The sequence below is a fragment of the Phascolarctos cinereus genome, unplaced genomic scaffold (assembly GCF_003287225.1).
Source record: "Phascolarctos cinereus isolate Bilbo 61053 unplaced genomic scaffold, phaCin_HiC Scaffold_1;HRSCAF=81, whole genome shotgun sequence".
Classification (NCBI taxonomy): domain Eukaryota; kingdom Metazoa; phylum Chordata; class Mammalia; order Diprotodontia; family Phascolarctidae; genus Phascolarctos; species Phascolarctos cinereus.
In genome coordinates this window covers 8,674,612-8,699,439 of record NW_027555514.1, presented here as the reverse complement: position 1 = coordinate 8,699,439, position 24,828 = coordinate 8,674,612, and the positions used below count along the sequence as shown (strand labels likewise).

At 45.6% G+C, this 24,828-nt stretch overlaps 1 long non-coding RNA gene across 1 annotated transcript; it reads left to right on the top strand.

The window, feature by feature from the left end:
- Positions 1 to 5,728: 5,728 nt before the first annotated feature.
- LOC110217593 (uncharacterized) lies at positions 5,729 to 20,192 on the top strand. Its single transcript, XR_002327082.2, has 3 exons — positions 5,729 to 5,869; positions 18,423 to 18,535; positions 19,153 to 20,192. It is a non-coding gene; the product is annotated as an uncharacterized LOC110217593 (long non-coding RNA).
- Positions 20,193 to 24,828: the final 4,636 nt, after the last annotated feature.

The window sequence follows — 24,828 nt, the reverse complement described above, 5'->3', positions numbered from 1 at the left end:
CATCGGCCCTCTTCCGACAACAAAGAATGAATGGAAACAGGGATTAGAAAATCAAACCTGATGTTTAAAACAGTATACTGGAGGGAGCACATTGACTGCTGTAAAATAAAGTCATACCAAAAATGTATGTGTAACTGTATATATCAAGAAAAACACAACCTTTTATTTTACTTATTACCAATTAGCGAGCTTCAATTTCATTGGTACTGGCAGTCTAGAACTTGACTCCAGGCCTGGAAGAGTCTTTGGGGCTCATCCAGACTTTTCCCCTTCCTTCACAAGGAGACACTGAGGCTCAGGACAGGAAGTGACTTGACCAGGACTTACTGCTGACTCCCATTTGGAACTAGAATGAAGTTCTACCATTTTGCTTTGTTCAGACGTCTCCATCTAGATAGAGAGGTCACTAAGACTTTTGAGTGGCCAGCAGGTTCAGTCTGTTTTAAGTCACCTTCTTAAAAGAGAAAATAGTTGAGAACGAAAATTTAAATTTTGTTCAAGATTCTCTCTGGCTGTCTTTTTTGCTGGCAGGTTTTTTTTACAGTGCTCTGATGGCCTTTTCGATTATAATTTTTGCTTATGTGCTCTTGTAAGAGTTCAATTTTAGTTATAAAAAACAAGATGAATGAATTCAAATTAATGAATGAAACTCTCTGGCTATAAGGCCACACCCCCTGAGCAAACATCCCTTAGGCATACATGGTCAATTAAAGACTAAATGTCTAGTCTCTAAAGGTAATGGCAGTTTTCTCAAGCATCTAATGTCACAACAAAAATTTGAATAAATGTTTTAGATTGTGTTTAAATGCTAAATGTATAGACTTCTCTTCTTCAGTTTGGATCAACAAATATGTGTTGGGTCCCTCCTCAGTGTAAGGCACTGTGCCAGGCACTGGGCTAGAATGACATCATCAAAACCAAGGGACAAATCATGTTCCATTGAGAAGACACATGGATGCAGCTAAGTGTGACAGGACAATGGAAGAGCCTTAAAGGCAGGGATTTTATTTGTGTCCTTCGGTCTTGAACACCTAGACCAGTCCTTGGCACATAGAGGGTGCTTACTAAGTGTTTGTATGAATGAATGAGGATAGTACAGGGACAAGGGGGGAAGAAAAGCCAAGAAGCAGGAAGGAAAGGGAACAGAAAAGGCTTCCTGCAAGAGGTGGCTCCTGACCTGGGCCTTCAAGGAAGACAGGAATTCTGAGAGGCCAAGATAAGGCATGAATGCATTCCAGACTCACTGGCTGGGACTGGGGCTGGGGTTGGGGTAGGTTATACAAATACAGACAGGGAGGGAAGAAATGGAGGGTCAAGTTCATGGGATAGTGAGTGGGCCAATATGGATGGGATGGAGAATGTTATAAAGGGGAGTAGCATGGAGTGAAGGGGCAGAGGTGGATGAGGGTCAGACTGGGGGCGGGGCACAAAATTCCAGACTAAGGACACTGTAGTTAGCTTACAGGCCATAGGCAATCACTAGAGAACTTTGAGCAGAGGCCCTAACCATGTTAGGCCTGTGTTTGAGAAAGATCATTTCTGCAGTTGGGTAGATGATGAATTGGAGAGGGCAGAGCCTGGAGGCAAGGGGATCAATGATGAGGCCACTCTAGCATAATGGTAAAAGGCAGTGAAGGCCCAATTTAGGGAGGCAGCCATGGTCATGGGATGCGAGGGGCAAGGATGGATGGAAGGGATTGTTCTCATGGTAGAATTACAAAGCGTGGCATCCGAATGAGGGAGATGGAGAGGGAAGACTCAGAGGCGATGCACAGTTACAGAACTGGGTGATTGTGAGGATGGTGCTCCTCTCTACAGAAGTGCAGAAGTTTGCAGTATGGCATGCGTATGGCAAGAGATGACAAATCGGTGCATCTGAGATGCTGCTGATAGTGAGCTTTCATGGAATTATCTATTAGGCAGGTGATGATCCCCCAACCAAAGAGTGAGGGCTGAAAGGCACCTCGGAAACCATCAGGTAAAGTGAGACTTTCTTAGGATCCCCAGTGCCTTCAGCAGTGCCTCAAACACAGTAAACATTTATTGTTGTTCACTTATCTCAGTCATGTCTGAATCTTCGTGACCTTATTTGGAGTTTTCTTGGCAAGGACACTGGAGTGGCTAGCCATTTCCTTCTCCAGCAAGCATTTAATAAATGCTTATTGATGTGATGTGACGACTTTTCAGCTGACTGACAGCCTAGATAGATCAATCTCAGAGTCACTGGCATTAAGTTTATGATTCGATGATAATGATAGCTGTCAGATAGATAGATGGATGGATAGATAGATAGATAGATGGATAGATAGGTAGATAGATAGATGGATAGATGGATAGATAGATAGGTAGATAGATAGATGGATAGATAGTGCTTTCTAAAGTTTGCCTAACACTGCATGTTTGTTTTCTCATTCAAAGGTAATGAATGAGATGTAGTCACCAAGATGAATGATGAAGTCACCAAGAGAAAAGAGTGCGATGTGAGAAGTGAAGATGTCCCAGGATAAAACGCTGGGGTGTTCTTGAGTTTAGGAGGCAGGAGAAAGATGATGACCTGACAAAGGAGAATAAACAAAAGTGGTCAGATGGGTAGGAAAAACCAGTCGTCACTTAATAAGTGTTCCCTTTCCCCCCTTCTCATGCCTTGGCATAGGCAGCACTAGTATTAAGAGAATAACTCGGGATTAGAAAGCCTTTGTTTTAAGAGGAAAGTTGGGGGCATGAAAGGAGCTTTTCAGTTTCCCAAAGGCAGTCATGCCAGTTCATTGTTCATCTGAATTGTCTATAACAAATATACATAATGATCATACATGACGATGGACAAGCGTTACAGGGTGTCCATCCAAGTTCATGTTCTAATCCAGACAATAAATAGACCGTGTGGGTGGTCAGGCTAGCTGTCTTTCAGAGGCTCTGCAGTGCTCCTGGACTTGATGCAATCAATCAAATGTCATCGGCAAACAGGGGCCTGTGTAGGGCCTCCCCATCCCCAGGGAACCCCTCTTCTGCACTGCATCTTTTCCATGGCAGCGGTAAGTGTGCACCATCCTGTGTTGTGACTGGCCTGGTGTTTATGATCAGAGGGTCGTGCAGCTTGTTCTGTTATTAGACCTTTCAAGGAACAAGAATGATTTTGTTGTATTGATAGCGATGCCTTGTGGTCTATTGCCTCAAGTGCTTTTTTCATAATCTCATACTAGGCACGGGGAATAATATGTTTTCTACATCTTTCACCCAGTTGTGGAGCAGCATTTTGGAAATCCTGTTGTTTCCCCATTAATGCCTTCATTAAGCATGACTTGAGGGTGAGGTATGGGGGATCTCATAAAGACTTTGCCTTGATGGAAGAGTAATCAGATCATTTAGTCATTCTAAGTCCTAGAATCACAGATTTTGACCTGAAAGACCTTCAATCTTCTCTTTCATTTTTTCATTATTGATAAAGCCTGGGATTTTTTCCCATACCTTCAATATCTTGCCTTTATCTGATACCTTGAATACTGATCCTTCAACAATGGGGTCACCTCCAACATGGAGCTCCTCCCTCCCTATTGGATCCAGTCCTTCTGCTTCCCCATCTTCATTATTTGGTCCCGTTTCTACGTCCCCTGTAAGCACCCCTGGCACTACGATGGTAAAGTTCTGCTTTCCTTGTTGGACAAAAGCAGTTTTGTTTACGACTTTTACCAATCTTTTATTTTTTTCTGTTTGTTGTCGGTCCACCCCATTTCTTACTCCCATGACCATTTTCTTTTGTTTATGGTCTCTCTGTCCTGCTCCTCCTTCCCACCATTTTCATCCTTAGATGCTCTTGGAATGACGTTGCTCCATTGGATCGAAATGTTACAGTCAACATCAGTGCCATTTGTGATGTCCACAAAACCCATGAATCTGATGTTTCTAGACCTCTTTCAAGTTTTCAAAGCACCTTCCATTGACCCCCACTACGACCCTGAGGTGAGTACTAGGTAGCCAATGAATAGAGCGCTACAACTGGAGTCAGGCAGAGTGGAATTAAAATCCAGTCTCAAGCACTTACTAATTGTGTGGCTGCACACGTCCGGTAACCACTGCCTACTTCAATTTCCTCATCTGTGAAATGGGTTGTTCTGAGGATAAAATGAAATGTTTTTAAAGTGCTTTGTGGAGTTTAAAGCACCATCTAAATTCTAGCTGTTATTATTATCGCTTAGTAGCTGACTATTTTTGTTATTTTTGTTTTCATTTTACAGATTAAGGAAAAGGCTAAGAGACATTAAACACAATGGCTGGCATGTAGGAGGTGCTTAATAAATGATTATTGTCTGTTAAGTGACTTGCCTAATCCTACGTAGTTGTGGAGACAAGCCTTCACGCTTCAGTCGGTCACTCTCTCCACTCGGTCACATTGCGGCTCTTATTTTATGGAGGTCAAGATATCCCAAAACATTTTCGCAATTGGCCCAAGCTCATGCAACCAATTCATGGCAGAGCGAGGGCCAGAAGTCGGGCTCTTCTGAGCCCTAGAGCCGTGAAGGGACAAGAATCCCTCTTGTAGTGACCCTCCCTCACTGCTTGAAGCACAGCTTTACCAAGCTTGCAGCTTTCTCAGGTGCGAGGGGAGATGGAAAGCAGCAGCTGGCCACCGGCTCTTTCAGAAGGAAAGGAAGAACCAGAGGAGAGCATAGACAGGAGGGGACGTGCCTTCTCCCTGCTCACTGGCCTGTGGGAAACGATGGACTGAATGCTGGCTTGGAGTCAGGACACCCTCCTGGGCTGGAGTCCCACTTCCAACGCTTGTCAGCCATGACCCTGAGCAGGTGACCTAACCATAGTATTCCTCAATTTCCCCATCTGTGAAATAGGCACATTTGGACTTCCTACCTGATGGAGTTTCTGTGAAGAAATCTCTGTGTGAACCTTATGCTAGTATAGAAATTAGAGTTATTGCCATGATCATCACGCCCACCTAATTAACAGGGAAATGGATGCTAGGGGCTGACGCTTGAGTGGCAGCCACTTATGTGAAGCTGGGCTGTCCTCCTCTAAGAGCAACCAGGTTTTCTCCTTCCCATCCCAAACACTGGAATCCTTTACAAAAGGGTCTACAGCTGAAATGTGTTATGTCAGTTAATTCTCCATTCAGGGAGGATGCTACCAAATAATCTGAACAGTTGTTGAAACATCTGGATTCATTTTGCAGCATAGACGCAGCTGGCTTGTCTATTGCATCCCCTCCCTCCCCTTAGCTCAATTGCAACTGGTACTTGGGGTGTCCGTGGGGGTTGGGTCTGTAGCCGCCCTCCCATCATGCAAAAGCAAGACGGTGTACAGAGATCAAGCGCCCACGTCAGGAAGCAGACGAGGAGATGTATGGAGTCCACGCTAGAACTTAGAGATGCAATTTTCAAATCAGCATGTTCTAAAGCTAACTGGTTTTTTTGAAGTGTGGGATCTTAGATTTAGACCCAGAAATGGACCTTAGAGGTATCTAATCCAAACTTCTTATTTTACAGCTAGGGAAATTGAAATCTGAAGAGGTTTGTTGACTTGCCCAAGGTCACATGAATGACGAATGACAAAGAAAGAGTTTGAACACTTATCCTTTGACTTGGCCTCCAGAGCTCTTTACACTGTCCTGCAGTAGTGTGTATATGTATGTTTGTGTGTGTGTGTGTGTGTGTGTGTGTGTGTGTGTGTGTGAGAGAGAGAGAGAGAGAGAGGGAGGGAGGGAGAAATTATAAAATGGCCCCATTTTACAATCTGATTTTTCTGCAATGTTTGGTTTTGTCTCCTAGGCACTTTTTAGAATGAGACTGTACTGTGTAATGGACAAAGCCTGGTGGAATCTTGAAGACCTGGGTTCAACTCCTGCTTAGCTTCTCCAAAGGTTAGTATAGTGTCTTTCACATGGCAAGTACTTTACAAATGTTTGATGACTGACTATGTGATCCTCGGAAGGTCGCATGAGTTCTCTATGCCTCAGTTTCCTCACTTATCTGACAAAAGGATTGGACTTAATGACCTCTCATCAGTTCTGGATCTATGAGCCTCTGGTGCATTCTAAGGACTTATGACTTTCATGAGGGAAAGTGGTCTTTTTTCATGGTTAAAGAGTCAGCACAGGGTCTGGAGCTAGGGAACTAGTCAGCAAAGCCCCCACAGCCATGGGAAAACACATGCTAAGGAGCCATAAGTGGAGCTCTGAGCTGGTCCTGCCTGTCTGGGAAAAAAAAATGGAATCACATATGCCCAGAAAGTTACCAAAATGTGCATGCCCTTTGACCTAGTGATGCTACTACTAGGTCTCTACCCTAAAGAGATAAAAACAAGAACAAAAGATCACTAGGGATGAAAAAAGATAGCCGCCAAGGAGGAGCTCATCACATGGGGGAAAGGCTAGATAAAGACGCATGAATGTAATGACATATCATCATGTTGTAAGAAATGCTGAAGTGGACGGTTTCAGAGAAAACTGGGACAAGCTCTGTGGACTGATGCAGACTGAGGTGATCCAGGCTAGTAGAACAGTTACAGTGTAACAAGAAGACTGAAATACCCAACGACTCGGAAAGACCAGAGAAGTCTGATCAATGCAATCAATGAGCAAGCCCCGTTCCAGCAGACTGAAGATGGCGCCTGCTCCCCACCTTGTGATGGAACAGTGATGGATGAAGATGCAGAAAGAGATAAACATTTTTGGGCGTAGCCAATGTGGACATGAGGTTGTTGTTGTTTTTAATGGAGGTGGGTAGGTGGGAGAGAGAGAAATAAATGCTATTTTAGAAAGGGAAAAAACGAGGAAATCCCCGACCCACAGTTCTAACCCCATCTCTGCCCAAGTAGTCCACTGGCTAGTGATTCTCCTGGGTGGGCCTCCATTTTGACCTTTTACTTTCATACCTTTCCCCCTTTGTATTTCAGAGAGAAAAGCTTTCACTGCAGGGAAGAAAAGGTCATGTTTTGCATTGATAGCCAAAATTTAAGCTGAATCCTTCTTGTTTCTCCTTTTGTTTTCTTTTTTCCCGTTCTACAAAGCTCCAGCTGAGCCCAGGGGCATGAAACCTTCAACAAAAAGAGAGTTCCTTGTGCAGAGACAGGCATGGAGCTGTTCCGAGAAGGCTGATTCTGGAAGCATTCCTGCGCTGCCTCGGGGCAGCAGTAATTGGGTTATTTGGATGAGGTTTGGTGAAGTCTAAGCCAGGGGGACTGAGCTCAGCCCCTGGCCCTGAGCCTCGGCAGATCGATCAATTATGCATTCTTGTTGTACCTCTGTGCGAAAAATTGCCTTGTTAATTGATATGCCTGTCCCCCCACCCCTTGTTTAAAGCACGATTCCTTTCTTTTTGTGGATTAGCAGGGGCAGGAAATAAATGCCCAAATGACTGTGTTACTCAAACATCTTCAGTTGTTCGATGGAATTTTTTCCATTCTGCGTTATGTGTGTTTTTAAAAAGATGCTGTTATTCTGGGGCTCTCACCAGCAGGAAGTCATTCCTTTGAATCCCACCTGAGTTTAAAAAATGTCTCATTGAACTGTACAGCTCAGGAATTCACATGCCTGCCTTGCTGAATTGGAGCTCCTGAGGTGACTGCAGAGCAGAAAAATGCTATTCAGAAGCATTTCCTCCTGTTTGTCTCTTGGACAGTGGATATTCCCTGAGATCTGGAAGGAAGCCAAAACTCGGCAACAGGCTCAGAGCTGAGGGACCCACCGGGGATCCCGCGAGTGGGCTTCTCTGCCAGTGCATCAGGAAATTTGGGGAGAAGGGAACTGACTCCCCGCATATCCCTCCTTCCAGACCAGACGCATCACAAGACATCTTCAAGGTTTGAATGAGTTATGTTACATGTGATAGTAGTTGCCATTTGTGTAATTCCTACTGTGTGCCAGTAACTGTGTGCTAAGCACTTTACAAATATTTCATGTGATCCTTCCAATCACACTGGGAGGTAGGTGCTATTGTTATCCCCATTCTACAGATGAGGAAACTGAGGCAGAGGTTAAGTGACTTGCATACGGTTACACAGCCAGTGAGGGTCTGGGGCAGGATTTGAACTCTGTTCTTCCTGACTCCGGTCCCAGTTCCTTATCCACCGAGTTCCCTAGGTGCCTCAAACAGGACGCCCTCCCATAATAGCACAGAATTTGCTGAGGAATGACATATAAGGTTTAAAACAAGAAAGAAACCGCTAGGAATCCCAAGTCACGTTCTGGTAGCTACAGAACATTACAGAACGCAGGATAGTTACAAGATGTTACACAAACAAAAAAGACCAGCGCGATGGAAATGTTGTCCAAGTCTGGTCTCTGAGTTCCATCAGACCGTATGAGGAGCGATGATCGAAGTTCACATCGCGTAGCGTCTTAAGATTTACAAACGGTTCGCTTTGTCAGTAACCCTGCATAAGCTAGCTGGTCTCTGCCGGCCCTTCATTTTTACAGCAGAGGAGCCTGAGATTGAGAGACAGCAGGCATTTTGTGTCAGCTGAGACTCGAACCCAGCTCTTTGGATTCCAATTCAGGTCAATTCAAGAAGCGTTTATCGAGAGCTTAGAGTGTGCTGGCGCGTGGGCTTGGCTCCGGGGATACGCACGCAGTGGCTGCCCCCAAGTTGTCTCCATTCGGTGGGTATGAAGCCACACACACAGAAAAGTCACGATGGAATACTTCCAAAGTAAACACCAAGTAGTGTCAGAGTTGGAGGCAATCAGGGAAGCCCTCCTACAGGAGGTGGCACTTGGTTCGACGTTTCGATGGAAAGAAGGGTCCTGAGAGACTCAGGTGAGGAGGCAGAACCTTGGAGGTCTTGGGGGACAGCCCACCTCCAGTTCTGGTTCCATTGTATCCCAATGCTCAAAAAGCGTCTCATTTATCGATTTGTGAGTGCTGTCAGTCTTGGGCGTTTGGTGCCTCTCCTCAATGGGGGGCGTGTTGTTCAATCTCTATCATGTTCTATTTCCATCAGCTTCCACTGTGGAGTGAAAACAAGTCTATTTTTGCGTTTGTCTCTGTGCGGAGCAGAATGCTGCGGTGCGGCCGAGCGCCGGAGGGCCCCGCGCCTTCTTTTCTCATGGACTTTTTCCTTTTGGATGCACTCTCCTCTCATGTGGCCATCTCCGCTAACTAGCGGCTGCCCGTCTCTGGGTGGCAGCTGGGACACATGGGGCCGAAGTGTGGAATCTCGTGGTGTGCTCCTGTACGGAGATCAGCTGGGCCTCAGGCTGCCCTCCCCATTTAAAACAATGTGAAGTCCGGGCATTGATCTGCGGAGCTCAAGGCCCCTGTCCTTATCTCTGCCTGATTCTCCCTGCCCCCCCCCCCAGGCTGAGAATTCTCCGGTGGGGCTTTCAGTGAGTTGGTTCCTAGGAGTCCTTGGAGAGTGATTGGATGGGGGTGATGAGATGCTGGGTTCACACATGGAAAGAACTTACAGAAGAGCAGCTGGAGCAAAGGGGACGTGGTGCCCCAGAAAGTAGCCAGAGCCGGGGTCTCCTGGGACCCCGAGGCATGCTCCACACCGCCAATGAGTGCTGCACACTCATCACACTGGAGGCCTTACTTTGGCTGGACCAGAGCAGTGGTGAAGAAGCCGTGCAGTCCCCATTCAATCTCCTTCAGGCGCAGGCTGAGCTCTTGTTTGGGAAGTGAGCTACATCAGGAAGCTCAGGCGAATGCAAAAGGGTTTAGACTACGCGGGGCAGCTCGCTCCCCGGGGGACGAGAACCCCGAAGAGTGCGTGCCTGGAAGTCTGTCTTTAACTCAGCCCCGGTGCCCATTTATTTTCATTCTTCAGTTTTATCAAGTCCCCTTGCCTGACGAGGAATACAGTTTGATCTTCCTAGATACCTTCAGGCAAACCATGCGCAGAACTCGGCTGCGGGGAGTCCAGCCTCATCTCCATGAGGACTCTGCCTGCTGCATACAAAGAGGGAGTTTGGGAACCACGAAACCATCCAGACGGACAAGCCAAGCTTTTCTGTGATTCTCGAGATCTCTCAGACCTCAAGACAGAAATTGTGAGCCACAGATAAAAGCCCTTTCAGCTTCAGTTGGATACCGAGAACTCATACAAGGTGAAAATCGGATGTACTAACAGTCAAGCAGGCCAATGATCTCTGCCCTCTAACGCAGACTCCCAGGGTACCCCTCTCCCACAGTCAGCTGTGCTCTGGGCGCCGAGCTCCGGGAGCTCCTACCAGCCTGCAGCAGGATTCAGCTCTACACCACCCATCTCCCCACCTTCCCCAGGCTGCAGAAATCCGGAATCCAAACGGTGGAAGTTTGTTCAGGCTGTGAAAGCTGGGCCAGGCAACTGAGGAAAAGAGGAAGCAGGGGCAGGACACAGGGGTGTGGGGGAGAGGGACTGTGTGGCATTCCCCTAAGCCCAAGGGAAAGAGCCCAGCATCCCCCAGAAGTCACCTGGGTCAGAGAGCAAGCTTGGTCAGCTGTGATTGCCCTGCATGAGAGGAGGATGAGATGCTTTGAGCATCCAGGCCCTAGGGAAATCACCATCAGAATGATGAGAGTCAGAAAGTGAGGAATAAAGGAAAAATTAAAAAATACTGAAGTTACCAAAGATCTCAGGAAAAAGAAATCTCAAAGACCTTGGGCTTAAGCAGATTAGCCAACAGGGAAAATGTTAACAGCCGAAGGAAAGGATCTAGTAATTCAGGCATCCATGAGTAAGCGCTACAAAACAAAGGAAAGTGACTCTGCACTCATGAGACAGGGGCTTTGTGGATGCTGGGGGGCCTGTGGAAACACAGCGCAGTTACCGGGTAGTTAAGGAAGATAAATGTAAGAGCAGACTTTATGGCTTGTACAGCAGAAGTAATTAGCAGAATAGAAAAGCTGGAATCACTCATGACAAGTCTCACCAAAGAAACAAAGAAAGGACAATTAATTGATTGGGACGCAGATGCACAAAAGTGAAGGACAATCTAGAAGAAGAGGAGCCAAAGACAATAACATTAAAAGGAAGTGTGCTGTCTCTAACAGCAAAGCAGAGTGGTTGTGAAGATCGTCATGGACACAGCTTTAGGACTGTAGATCTCCTAAAAGACCATGACAAGTCGAAAAACCTAAACACCATAATACAAGAAATAATCCAAGAAAACTGCCCGTAACTTCTGAACACAGACAACAAGGTGCCAAAAGGAAAGGATTCACAGATTGCCTCTAAAAGTCATTGAGAACAAGGGGCCACCCGCCCGGCTGCCAGCCTCCAGGGAGGAGGAAGAGGCCCATTCCAGTTTGGGGTGGAGGTCAAATTGGCTGCTCTGTGACTTCCACCCCTAGTTCCTGCTTCTGCTCTCAGGACCAAGCAGAAGTAGAAGCACCATCCCTCTTCCTGAGTGACTTCCTGAAGCCAGCTCCCACATCTCCCCTGGGCCTTGTCATCTCTTGGCTGACCATCTTCAGCTCACCTTCGCATGGCATGATCTCCAAACCCTTCACCACCCTAGCTGCCTGCCTGTTTCTGGGTGTTGCTGATATGAGCTGAGATTTGTATAGCTCTTGCGTGCCAAGTGTTGCGATTGATCCCACGGGTGGATACTGTAGCACTAGACATTTGACCACCGGACTCAGAGTCAGGGAGACTTGGTGTCAAATCCTGGCTCAGGTGTTTAGTGCACATAACCCAGAGCATCTCAAGCCTCAGCCCCATCTGTACAATGGGGTTAAAAATGCCCGTAGCACCCACCACTGAAGGATCATCATGAGGCTCCACTGAGATAATGGACGTTAAGCACTTTACAGTGTTTAAAATCATGTATACATTTCCGTATTATTATTATTCTCGTTGTGGAGATAAAGAAACTGAGGCTGACTAGAGTGTGTGATTTGACTAGGGTCACACAGTTACTGCTGTCATAGAAGGCTCTGAATCCAGGATCCGTGGATGTGACGTCAAGCACTATGTCTACGCTCCACCATTCTGCCTCCACCTTCTAGGCTGTTGGTGGTAAAATGGAAAGGAGGAAAGGGAGATTCATGCAAGTAACTGTCAAGGTGGAATGGACGCAATTTGGTAACTGATTGGATAGGAAAGGTCTTCTTCCTAAACTGTGCTGACAAGACCGGAACACGACTCTTCAGCGTTGGCCTCACCAGGACAGAGGACAGTGGGACAATAATAATAACAATGCAATAATCTTCAGTATTTGTACAACACTTTACTGTTGGCAGAGCAAAGTCCTGTATATGTGTGTGTATGTCTGTATATATGTATATACATAGAGACATACGTGTACCCATATCCATCGATAATTGATCTATCAATTGTCTCATTATCACCATGGTATAGATGAGCAAACTGAGTTAAAGTAGCTTTCCCGGCCTCCTACAGCTAGCAAGCATCTGAGCTCAGATTTGAACTCTGGTGTCCTCGATTCTAATCTCTACTCATTCCCCCATATCTCCGTTCTCTCTTCGCTCCTGGATCCCATGACTTAATTTAATTCAATCCAACAGCTTTTAATTAAGGCCTATTCTATACTGCGCCCTAGAGATATAAAAACAGCACAAAACCATCTCTGCCCTCAAGGGGTCAGCCCAGAGGCCCGAGATCCCATTAGCTTTTTGGGGTCCCCTGACACATTGTGCAGGGCACAGAGTTCCCAGATTTTCAGGCAAATCAGCATGAGCCTTCCCTTCCCTATCACACCCTCATGAAGCTGATGGTTCTCTTGACAGTTTTGTGATTCTAGTTCCCGTTCTAATTGCTAGTATGTATTTCCTCCCTAAAATCGGCTCTCTTCAATACTTGGGAATGGAGTCAGTGAACAACATTTGTTAAGAGCCTGTCGTGTATTAAACACACACAGAGGGAAGGATGCAGGGAAGATCTCCCAAATCAGGTTTCAGAAGGACCAGAGAATCCCAGGGTCCCAGGGCGAGGTCTGGGAGGGCCCTCAAAGGCCACTGAGTCCGACTGCTTTTCACAGATGAGGCCCAGGGCTGTTAAGTGACTTGCCCAAAGTCACCCAGCTAAGGAAGGAGGCCAGTTGTTAATGCATCCGGAAATGGCCTCTCAGCCCCATCAGACAGATTCCTTTATGATGGGCCTTTGTTAAAGAAAACCCGCCATTGTCTGGAGTGTGTACACAAAGGCCGTCCCCCTCTCTCACGTTATCTTCTTCATGCTGACTCCTGCACAGTGACTGTGGTGCCAGGTCTAGATCAAGCCGGAGCTACTTTTTCTGGGGAAGAAAACAAAACTTTTTTTTTTAATGTTATTTCTCTCCGACCAGATTACAGTGGGAGGGAAGCACCACCTGGTGGCCAAAATGTCCACTTTCAACCACCTTCAGCCTCCATTGCTGCAGGAGGAGAAAGAAGGGAAGTGAGGCTGGCATTGTATCCCCACCTCCCTCCTCCTCTTTCTGAGCCCCAGAACCAGGACAGCTTTGACAACAAGCAGCTGTCTCCCATTTGTAGAAAACAAAATGGCTCCCACCCATGTGTTGGTGCCTGAAATTACATCATTACAGCTTTATTGTGAACTCGAATACAAATACTCCCGAGAAGGGTCCTGGATCACCCTTTCCCTCGGTCTTTCACACTTTGGTGTTTCCCACCTCTGGCCCTTGGTACAAGCTCTTCCTCAAACTTGGAAGGCTCTGTCTCATGACCTCTTCCTCCTGGGATCCTTCTCTCTAAAACTCAGCTCAAAGGCCACCTCCCCCAACACAGGACCTTCTATGATGCTCCCAATTGTTACTCATTGCCCCCACCCTGGAATCACGAACGTGTGCTTTGTACATATTTTGAATGGTTTATCTGTGTACGTGTTACTTTTCTACGCTTCATCCCACCTTCCCCCCAAATAAAGACTCCTTGAAAGCAGGGGGGATTGTATTCTTGCCCTCCTCTCTCCAGCTCTGGGCACCCAGGAGATGCTAATCTAAAACTTGTTAAGATGGATTGAAATAGGTTAAGCCTTTCCTTCCTTCCTTCCTTCCTTCCTTCCTTCCTTCCTTCCTTCCTTCCTTCCTTCCTTCGTTCCTTCCCTTCTCTTCTTCTTCTCCCCCTTTTTTCCTCCTCCTCCTCCTCCTCCTCCTCCTCCTCCTCCTCCTCCTTCTTCTTCTCTTCTTCTTCTTCTTCTTCTTCTTCTTCTTCTTCTTCTTCTTCTTCTTCTTCTTCTTCTTCTTCTTCTTCTTCTTCTTCTTCTTCTTCCCTCTCTCTCTTTCTCTCTTTCTCTTGCTTTGCTTATCTATAGCTAAAATCTACAAATAACTTTTAATAAGCATCCTTTATTTCCACCCTGTGGCTTTCCTCGAAGCTGTTTCCTCAGCTCACTCATCTGTCATCAAAAGTCCCCTCCCAGTCCATCCTGGGATGGGGTCCTGGTGGGCAGTTTCTTCTGCCTGGACCCTTTCATGGGCATCCCTAGGGTGTCTCTCTTCAGAATGCTAGCATTCTCTAGCTGGGGATTTGACTGTTTAACAGCTACCCACTTGGCATTTGATAAAACATTGTATTGATTTCTTTAGTTATCATAACCTACGTTTTCCAGTACATCCTCCTGCCCCTAGCCATCCCTTATGATAAAGGGATATAATAATAAAGAGGAAAAAGAGGAAAAAACACATCAGAAAAACTAACCAACACCTAGAAGAAGTCTGACATGACATGAAGTCTTCTACCCCCATCATCTTTCTCTTCTGGCAACAAGCCAGGGCTGAGGCCTTCTTAGCGTTTGTCCTTGGGCCCAGCTTGATCATTAGAATTTCGCAGCATGTCCATTGATTTGAAGCTGTGTTCTTTCTATTTAGATTTTTATCCTTGTGGTATTTATTGTCCTGCTGCTTCTGCCCACTTTACTTCCTGGATAGGGAAGGGTGGTGAGACATGTTCTCCCCAGGCTGTGCCAAGCTGGCCCAGGTAGTTCAGTGGTGGTGACCAGGTGAGCAGAGAGAAGAGGACAGATGTGATGAGGTTGGCAGAGGTTGAATCAACAGGGCTGGACAGCTGATTGGACATCTGGAGTGAGAAAGTGGGGCCCATCCAGGAAATGGACAAGGGAGGTCCATGATACTTAAAGGTGATTGTAACTTCTGAGGTGTCTGTACCCAGAAATCTCAGTGCCTGGGAAAATGAGGATCAAATGACTAAGAAAATCAGGGTGAACTCTGGGGATTCTACTGTTGGAGAGTCATGATTGTGGGTCATGGAAGTCATGGAAGGATCCTTCCTTACATCCAGAATTGGACTGTTCATAGGATAATGACTCTGGACATGGAAAGGACCTTAAAAGTCATCAAATTCAACCCTTTATTTTATAGATAGGGAAACTGAGGCTGAGGGAAGCTGAGTGACTTCCACAAGGTCACCCAGGGGCTTAGCAGCTGGAATTTGAACCTCAGGCACCTGAGTTCAAACCAAGACACTCTTGGAGTGAGTGGTGACTTCCAATTAGGCAGAGAAAGTTTCTGAACCTCCCAACTCTAAGAAGGAAAGAAGACCAAGAGAGAAGGAAAACCCTCCCTCGAGGGAGATTCTGGGAGAGAAACTCCAACAAAGAGAGAGTTTCTCTGAGCCTGAGGACAAGTTGTATTGGGTGGGGAAGTACATCAGTCAGGCCAAAGGGATCTTTCTATACTCATCAGTTTTCTGACCTCTAAAACATGGAGAAAGGCTAGTCTTTTTGCCAGCCCCTCCCTGAGCTCCTGACTTCCCATGGCAAGAAAAGAGGAGATCCTCATTCTTGGTTTGTTATTCCATCTCTCTCTTCTGGGACTTGTCCTGGTGAAAATCTGCAAGTCACCTAGACACACATAAGATGGCAGGAGAAGAGAAGCATAGAAGATAGGACTTGGACCTTGGGGGTAGGAAGACCTGGATTCAAATTCTGCCTCTGACACTTATTAGCCATGTGATCCTGGGCAAGTCACCTTCTCTAAGGCGACTTCTTCTTGTGGGAAATGATAGTAATAATCCTTATAATGCCTAACCCACAGGGTTGTTGTAAAGCTCCACTGAGATAATGTCTATCAAAAGCTTTTAAACTGTGAAAGTGCTTGACAAATACCCATTTTTAATTATTATTCTGAAGCAGTTAAGCATCCTCCTGTGGAGATACTTTGTAGACTGTGGTCTGCCAGATGATGGCCTTGAAAGTAGTAGTAGTAGTAGTAGTAGTAGTAGTAGTAGTAGTAGTAGTAGTAGTAATGGTAGTAAAGGTAGTGGTAGTAGTAGTGGTGGTGGTGGTAGTGGTGGTGGCAGTGGTAGTAGTAGTAGTAGTAATAGTAGCAATAGTAGCAGTAGTAGTAGCAGTAGTGATTTGGTAGTAATAGTGGTGGTGGTGGTAGTAGTAGTAGTGGTGGTAGTGGTAGTAGTAGTAGTAGGGGTAGTAATGGTGGTGGTCATAGTGGTGGTGGTGGTAGTAGTAGTAGTAGTGGTGGTGGTGGTGGTGGTGGTAGTGGTGGTAGTAGCAGTAGTAGTAATAGTAGCAATAGTAGCAGTAGTAGTAGCAGTAGTGGTTTGGTAGTAATAGTGGTGGTGGTGGTGCTAGTAGTAGTAGTAGTAGTAGTAGTAGTAGTAGTAGTAGTAGTTGTGGTGGTCGTAGGAGCAACAATGATAATACTGCTGGTGCTAGTAGCTGGCATTCCTATGGTGCTTGAGGATTTGCCAAGGACTTTATGCCTGTTCGCTCATTCAGTCCTTAGAACAACCCTAGGAGGAAAGTACAGACTGTCTTAACCTCCTTCTTTGGGCCCAAACCCACCCGATACCCGTTTGATTCCAGGTGGAATTTTGTCTCAGAAATGTCCATTGATGGAGCGTTTCCAGGCTAATCCAAGAGTTCAGCCAGACCATGGTCAGTTGCTCAGAGGCTGCCCCATCAGTCATCAGAGGGAGGGACACAGCCAGACTTCAGAGAAGCTGCTTCCTGAAGCTGCCCAGCCCATCCTACCCAGTGCCTGGACATCTCACTGAGTCTGATTCAAAGGCTAGAACTATGGCTCTCTTAAGGCCCCAGACCCCACTTTGCTGCTGTGCCCAAAGAACCCAAGTTTTTCCTATAACAGCCTTATGACTGAAACCTCTTCTGTGTGATGTCTGTTCTATTAAACTGTGAGCTCCTTGAGGTTAGGAGCTGTCTCTGATTTCCTTTGTCTGTCTCCAGGGCTTTGCACACAGCAAGCACTAAATCAGTGCTTTTTCATTCATTCATTTATTCACTGTACATTTGGACAGAAGCAAAAGTTTAATGTATAAGAGTGTCTCTAATTATAAATATAAAGAATGTCAGTATTATTTTAAGGGATCATTGAATACATTTTAGAGCTTGGATTCTTAACCTAGGGTTTGTGAACAGGTTAAAAAAGATGCATTTGACAACTATATTTCCATATAACTGGTTTCCTATGCAATCCTCCATATTTTTGTTTTGTGTTCAAAAACATGATTCTGAGAAGGGATCTGTAGGCTCCCCCAAACCGCCCGAGGGGTCCACAGTGCACCACTCGGTTAAGTGTTAATGTGCTCTGCAGTTGGGGAGGTGATAGAGTCCCTGAGAGAAAGCAGTGGGCACTTGATTTGGGAATGATGACCAGGAAGTGCAGGCACATGTCTCTTCACTGCCTCGACGTTCATCTGCTCTGGTCTCGAGCAAGGGCACGTGCATTGGTTTTTCTTGCTCTTTTAGACTCTTTTCTTGGACGTGCACTATGGGGACAGGGCGGCGGATGCATGTCCAGATTTATTCTCTTGCCTTTGAATGAAAAGACCGTGGCTTGAACTCTCGGCACTGTACCGTGATGACAGCCATCTCGTCTCCAGGTGACGGCAGCAGTGAGACGAGGCTGTATTCAATGGAGTGTCATTGACAGAGGCCTGTCAGTTGTCAAGTAAATTTGGAGAGGCGATGATACGTTATTGCCAAGCCTCAGTGGTCCACAGGTGGGCTCCTTCCTGCAGCCCAAATGGTCATGTCCTCAGACTCACCCTGGCTGCTCGGTAGAGTCCCAGGCTGGATTTACAGTTGTGAATTTAAGAGGAAGGACACAAGCTGACCTTCATTACATAAAGCTATGGCGATTAGGATGGCTCGACCACATACTTCAACTGCCCGTGATTATTTTTAAGTAGTTAGGCAGAGGTTTCTGAGATACATAAAAATGCTCAGTGCCTCTTGCGTCTGACGTATCCTGACAAATAGGTTGATAAGTGATGATGGCAGTTTCTGTTAAAGCTGAAGGAATTTAGAAAAATGAAACTCTCTGTTGGGCACATCATTTCTGGAGAATAAAAGCCATTGCTCTCTTTGTCCATATATCAACTGCTTCATGACAAGTAATATACACACACATATGTAACACCTGTCTCTAATATCCATAAGGCATTGTGCTGACTTAATATTGTTCTCCGGTATCACACCAATGCTTAGCAAGTTTAAATGACAAAGTATTAAAATTTCGTCTTTGTATTATAGGATTCCCCACAGATGATGAGGCCCTCCAGATGCTCGAGTTTGTGGCTGACAGTGTGCTGATTGTATCAAGCCCCAGAAGGCTGTAGAGCCCCCTCAATGAGATCTGCAGGAAGGTAGAGGAGATGGGCTCAGCCATGGGGGCAGAGGACAAAGAGAAGCATGAAATACCTCTGGGCTCCAGACTGTGCCATGCAGCTGGGATGGGCAGAAAACAGTCCAATGAATAGGTCAATAAACATTTATTAAGGGCCTACTGTATGCCAGCCGGGCACTGTGCTAAGCACTGGGGATACAGAAGAGGCAAAAGCCAGCCCCTGCCCTCCAGGGGCAGACGGGTTTTTGTCTTTCGGCCCGTAACTGAGACCAGCCCTTCTGGAGACGGGTGCTCTATGGTTTGCCAAGCCGTTTATATGAGTTGTCCCTTCGGGTGAGGGACAGCTGAGATGTCATGGAAAGATTCCTGGGTGGAGAGTAGAAGGCCCGGTGCTGACCCCAGTCCTGCCCCTGACCAGTGGTGCAACTAGGACAGGCCTTTATCCCAGCTGCACCTCTGGCACTGTGGACAGCCAATCTCCTCTCACATTCCTTCCCTCAATGGGGTACTGCCTGGAGGACTCAGCGAGATCCATGGGTGTGGGCACGGAGGCGGGCGGGAAGGGGGCAGCATGGCCATTGCAGGCCTGGCTCCTCCCGGGATAGCTGCTAAACCCGGTCATTTCTATCTCCACAGCGTCTTCCACGGATGTTCCCGTCTCTCAAGCAGCCACATGAGTACAGACCGTCATCACATCACACCTGCACTTTCACAGTCACCTTCTAGAGGGTCCCCTGCCTTACGGGTCCCCTCAGTCCCGTCCACCCTCCATTCTTCTACCAAAGAGATCGTCCCAATGCACATCTCACTGACTGCATCACTCACCTCCTGACCTCCAGGGGCAGCTTCTGACCCAACTCTGGTTTGGCATTCAAAGCTCTGAACACCCTCACAGTCTTTCTAGCTCTCTTACTCATTACTCCCCTCTACCCATCCCAAAGTCCAGCCCCTCCTGCCTGAAATGTGGCCCCTCCTCATTGACACCCTGCATCTTCCTTGCTTTTCTTCAACACTCAGGTCATCTGCCTCCTCTACAGACAACCTGTCCTGGGTCCACAGCTGCTAGTGTCCTCCTCAGATGATTCTGCCTCTCCCGCATGCCTTGCTCATGCCCACATGGGCCTCTTTTCTTCCAGACAGAATGTCAACATCTTGGGAGTTTTGCATTGGTTTGTATCTCCAGTGCCTGGCACTTAGGAGGCACGTAAAAGTGCTTATCTAATAATATCAATGATTATTAAAAATACCATAAATTATAAATGCATTTATTAACAAATATTGCAAATAAAATTTAAACAAAAATTATTGTAAGTTTTATTATACACATTATTTTAAATAGAAAATTATTATAAACCACAAATATTTATTATACATAGTATGGCAGTTATACATTATTAATATACATTGCAAATGCATATTAGAAATTATATTTATCACTATTACAAATCATGCCTATTTAATTAATAGCTAAACAAATGCCCTCTTTTCCCTGCCCGCCGTAGTCAGTGTGGACTTCACTGGACAATCAACTCCCTTTCTCTGCCACAGGTGGGCAGGCAGCCAGTCATTCCTCACCTCCCTCTGCCCAGGCATGGACAGTAGCACCTACTTCGTAAATGCCCTGGAATGTGTGAAATGTTTGGTTTGCTTTGTGTATTGTTAATAAATAAAATGAAAATCGTTGAAAATAGAGTTCACTTCATTTTGACCAAATCCTTTAAAATGCCCATTTTGTGTGTGTGTAATAATTTACATTAGTACAAAATGACACGTATGTAACTTGTAAACAAATATGTGCATACCATGGAGTGTATTACGTTTTGACTCGGTGGCTGGCTGCTTTAAGTATCCAAAACTTCTAGGTTCTCGAGCAGCCACTAGAGGGAGTCTAACACCAGAAATGAGCCCTTTGGGTTCCCCACTGGCGGCTGAGGGGCCAAAACCGGGTCTGTAGATATTCCCGAATTCCTTTTCTGCATGTGGGCCTGCCATTGTCGCTTCCCCACTTTATGGAATCGTTTGAGCATCAGAGTGGGGCTGGTGCTCAGAGAAGCAGGGGATAAAACACATTAACATCTTCATTTTTATTTATGAAGAGTTCACAGTAAAATAAACCTCTTTGTATGGAGATGGAATCCAGACTAGGCCTTGCTCTTCCCAGCAAAGAATCCAGAACGGAAGCTTCATTCTCTTAGAGCCTGCTGCCTTTTCTGCCTTTCTTTAATTCTTGTATTTGGTGCTGGACGCTGTCCCAGGTAGGAGTCTGACTTTCAGAGACAGTGCCGAGCAGGGGGCGGGTCTTTTAATAGGCTCCAAATCAAATGGGGACTTCTCCTTTTTTTCACGGAAAAGAAAACCGAAGTGGGGACCGCTTGATCTCTAGCTGGGCTGGCCCTTGCTTTGGCCTGGGAGGACTGCTCCTCCTGAGATGGCCAGCATCTGCCTTCTGTCCACATTAATGGAGCAGTCCTCGTTGTCTGTATGTCAGTGGGTCTGTCTGTCAGGCCTGACCTGGGGTGACTTTTTTCCACTCTGGCTGAAGCCTGCTTCTTTTTTTCTGTTACTGCGAAGATTCTAGGCAAGCCGTCAGAGTTTTGCAAGCAGCTTGAGACACGTATGTCAACGGTGACTGTCTGTTAGTTGTCGAAGTGTTTCCCCAAATCCTGTCCTCATTTTTCTGCTGGGTGGACTGTACAGGTACAATTGAGTAGACCCGACTCTGTATGACGGGACCCTATGGAGGGAGTAAGAGGTCATTTGTCCTTGGCGATGCAAAAGGAAAAGTATGACAGCGAACCAGGGAAGACACAATGTCTTTAGAAAATCCTCATGAAAAAGAGAAAAACCCGACAGTTTTGTAGAGATTCATGGAAATGGCAGACTGGAAACTTACAGAGCTGGCTCCCAGGTGGTCAAAACACACAGACGCTCTGCCTGCAGCTGCCATGGAGTCCTGGAGAAAAAAGGATTATTCCTCTTCCTTTCTCAGGTCTGAGCTGCAAGATGCAGTTTTCTTCTGCTCATTCCTCCTTTTGCAGCATTGGGAGAGTAAAATACCACAAACCCTAGGGTAGAATATTTATTGCATTGACATAAACACACACACATGTATATGTACGTATGTATGTATGTGTGTGTGTATATAAACTTAAGACTTGGCTTCAGTGCCCCTTCTCGATGGAATCTTTCTTGTTCCCCTTGACTGTTGGTACCCCCCAATTCCTAAACCTCTTTGTATTTTTATTTTTTGTTGTATAAACCTATTTTGTGCATGTTTTCTCTCCAAACAGAATGCAGACTCCTCAAAGGCAGGGGCTGTTATCCCTGTCTCATTGTATTCCCAGAACCCCCCCCCCCCCACACACACACACATACTGCCTGGTGCATAGTAGACCCTGACTAACAGACTGGTTGATTAACCGGTTTATTTAAGAGAGAAAGAAGATCATCTTTTGACTCTTTGACCAATGGGTTAGAAATGCCAAAGTGTCTCTTCTTAATTTAAGCTTTCTTTGCAGGGAACACAGCTCCGAGGGCTTCAGGAAAGTCTGGTCCTGGCTAGAGATCTCTGCTTTCCTTCTTCTCTGGGTACTGGGAAGCCATCCCCAATGGCAATATCCCAATTCCAGGATTGTGATGGACACCAGCAGGCCTTCAACTGCCTCCAAAACTGTGTGTATATGCAGTGTGTATTTTCAAAATATGATATAGCTATAGAAAATGAAATTTTACTATGATAGTGTCTCCTGAAAGGTACTGGCTTTGAGGTATGGTTATTGGCAAGCAGATTTCAAAGTGGAAATTATTCTCTCTCTCACATGACTTAGCTACATCTGCAGAGAGAAGAAATGACTAATAATCTACTGAAATGAGAAGAGGAGAGGGGAAATGCCAAGAGAGGATGCCTGCCCCCTTAAGGAATTGTATAGATTGCCACAGAGATTACCCAGTCACAGTCAGAGCCATTGTGATCATAGCAAGTAATTATGGTAAGGGAAGGCATTTGGATAGCACCTTCTAGTTGCAAATGCTATGCTAAGCACTTTTTACAAATATTATCCTATTTGATCCTCAAACCAACCTTGAGAGGTAGTTGGTTTTATCATCCCTGTTTACACTTAGGGAAACTGAGGCAAACAGAGGTCAAGTGAATTGTCCAAGGTCATATACTTAATAACTGTCTAGAGCTGGATTTGAACTCAGGACTTCCTGATTCTAGGCTCAGTGCTCTACTCACTGCATTCAGCCATTATCCTGGGATGCAGGTCCCATGAGATGCAGCCTGGCTACCGCCCCGAAGACCCAGGAAGGAAAGTTTTTGCTGCCAAAGTGCTTTGTCAAATGGTTCAGCATCAGAAACTGATATCATCTTATCCATGGAAATGCCAGTAGAAAGGAGGCATGACCACCTTCTTTGCTGCTGCATCCCAAGGACATGAGTCCTTTCCATCCAACTTGCTGTTGAAACCTTCCATATACATATATATATATATATATATATATTATCGCCTTCTATTTCATTTATACTTTTCTCAGTACCCCAGCCCCACTAAAGAACCTTCTCTATAGCAGACATGTCAGTTTAAAACAAAGGTGGTGTATGCCTCATTCCTCACCTGCTGCTCACCACCTCTCTGTCAAGGGAAGACACCATTTTTCATCAGCAGCCGTGGTCATTTTTTAAAAAAATCAACCATTATGTTTTTTTTTTATTTACAGTCTTTAGTTTTGTCGCAAGTGAAGACACATTTGATTTTAGCTGATACTGTCTTAGCAGGTAGCAGTAGAGATTCTGCGGTGGGATGTGTACTCTCTGCCCAAGAGAATTCCTCAAGGTCATGGTGAAGATAAGCAGTGTTTATGGAAGCCTCCCCCCAGGATCTCCCCCTTCTGTTTCCATAATCAAATGAATCCGATGTGTGGAAGTGAAGTAGACTGTCCTCATAATTTGACAGCAGCCTATTGTCTGTGGCTTCCCCAGCAATGAATGGGCCAGCTTGGAACTTGGCTTTTTAATTGAAAAAGCTAATTGTAGCTGATGGCCCTTCATCTATCTTTGGGTTTGGCAGGTTCAGAAGTGAAAGGGGAGAACTAGGAAAGAGGATGTGGAGAAGAGGTTGGCTGAAATCTGTGAGGAAATGCACATTCGTTTGTGTATGCTCACATGTTGTGCTCTGGAAGTCTGTGGGACTGAAGTTTCAGGGATAGTCGTTCACCCATGGCCAGCGGCTATATCCTACATGCATTATTTCTCATCTATTTGTTTCTATTCCTCCCACCATGGAATCCAATGTTCACTGGCAACACTTAGCACTTTTGAACCAAGGTGACATCTCTGGATTAGTTTAAAGGCTACTAAGAAATTCTGAGGAAAAGTCTGTTCAGAAACTCAAGAGAAGATGGTGGTGAGATTTGGGAGAGAGGACTGTGGGGTGCCATTTCTACATCAGAGGGTCTGTGACCTCATGAATGGGTCCATTCATTCTCATTCATTCACTGTTTATGCATTTCCTAGGCCACTATCCTAGAGCTATACCATGTACCGTGCTAGGGACTTGGAATATAAAGATCAGAATTAAGCATCCCTTGACTTCAAGGTTCTACGTGTGTTTTGGAACAGCGGTCATTTAATTACTGTTTGAAAAGAAGAAGGCATAAATTCCAGGAAGTTGTGAAATAAAGAGAGTAGGGGGTTTGGGTGTGAAAAAAGCAAAGGCCTCGCAGCATTGTCAACCAACACTCATGGGCTCGAATGGAAAGGACCAACATTAGCCAGAGCATGGAAGGAAAACACAGAATCTCTGCTCGTAAGTCCAAAGTGTTAGGAGAAGCTGGGTTTTCCTTCCTCCTCAGCTATATGAAGTGCAGTTGCATGGCTTCAAGTGACTTTAAAAAAAAAAAAGTTTATCCTGTTTTTACAGACATTTACAGATTGCCGCTACTCTGTAAGAGCTCTCTTGTAACCAAGTAAAACAAATAGGCCAAACTCAAAGTACAGTATTTTCACTTCATGTGAAAATGCATGCAACGTGCTCCTTCTTCTCTATTAAAAAAAATCATAGATCAATTTTTAATTTCTCTCACCTCCCTCCTCATTGAAAAAAAGAAAAAAAATACAAATTCCTTGTAACAAATATGCATTATTGAGCACAAATATCCCTGATTGATTTTATGTAAGATATCGATATCTCATTCTGCACCCTAAATCCATCACCTTTCTGAAACGGATAGTGAGTTTCATCGTCAATCTTTGGAATTATGCACAGTCATTGGATTGGTCGTGATTCTTCCAGGTTTGAAGGTAGATTGTCT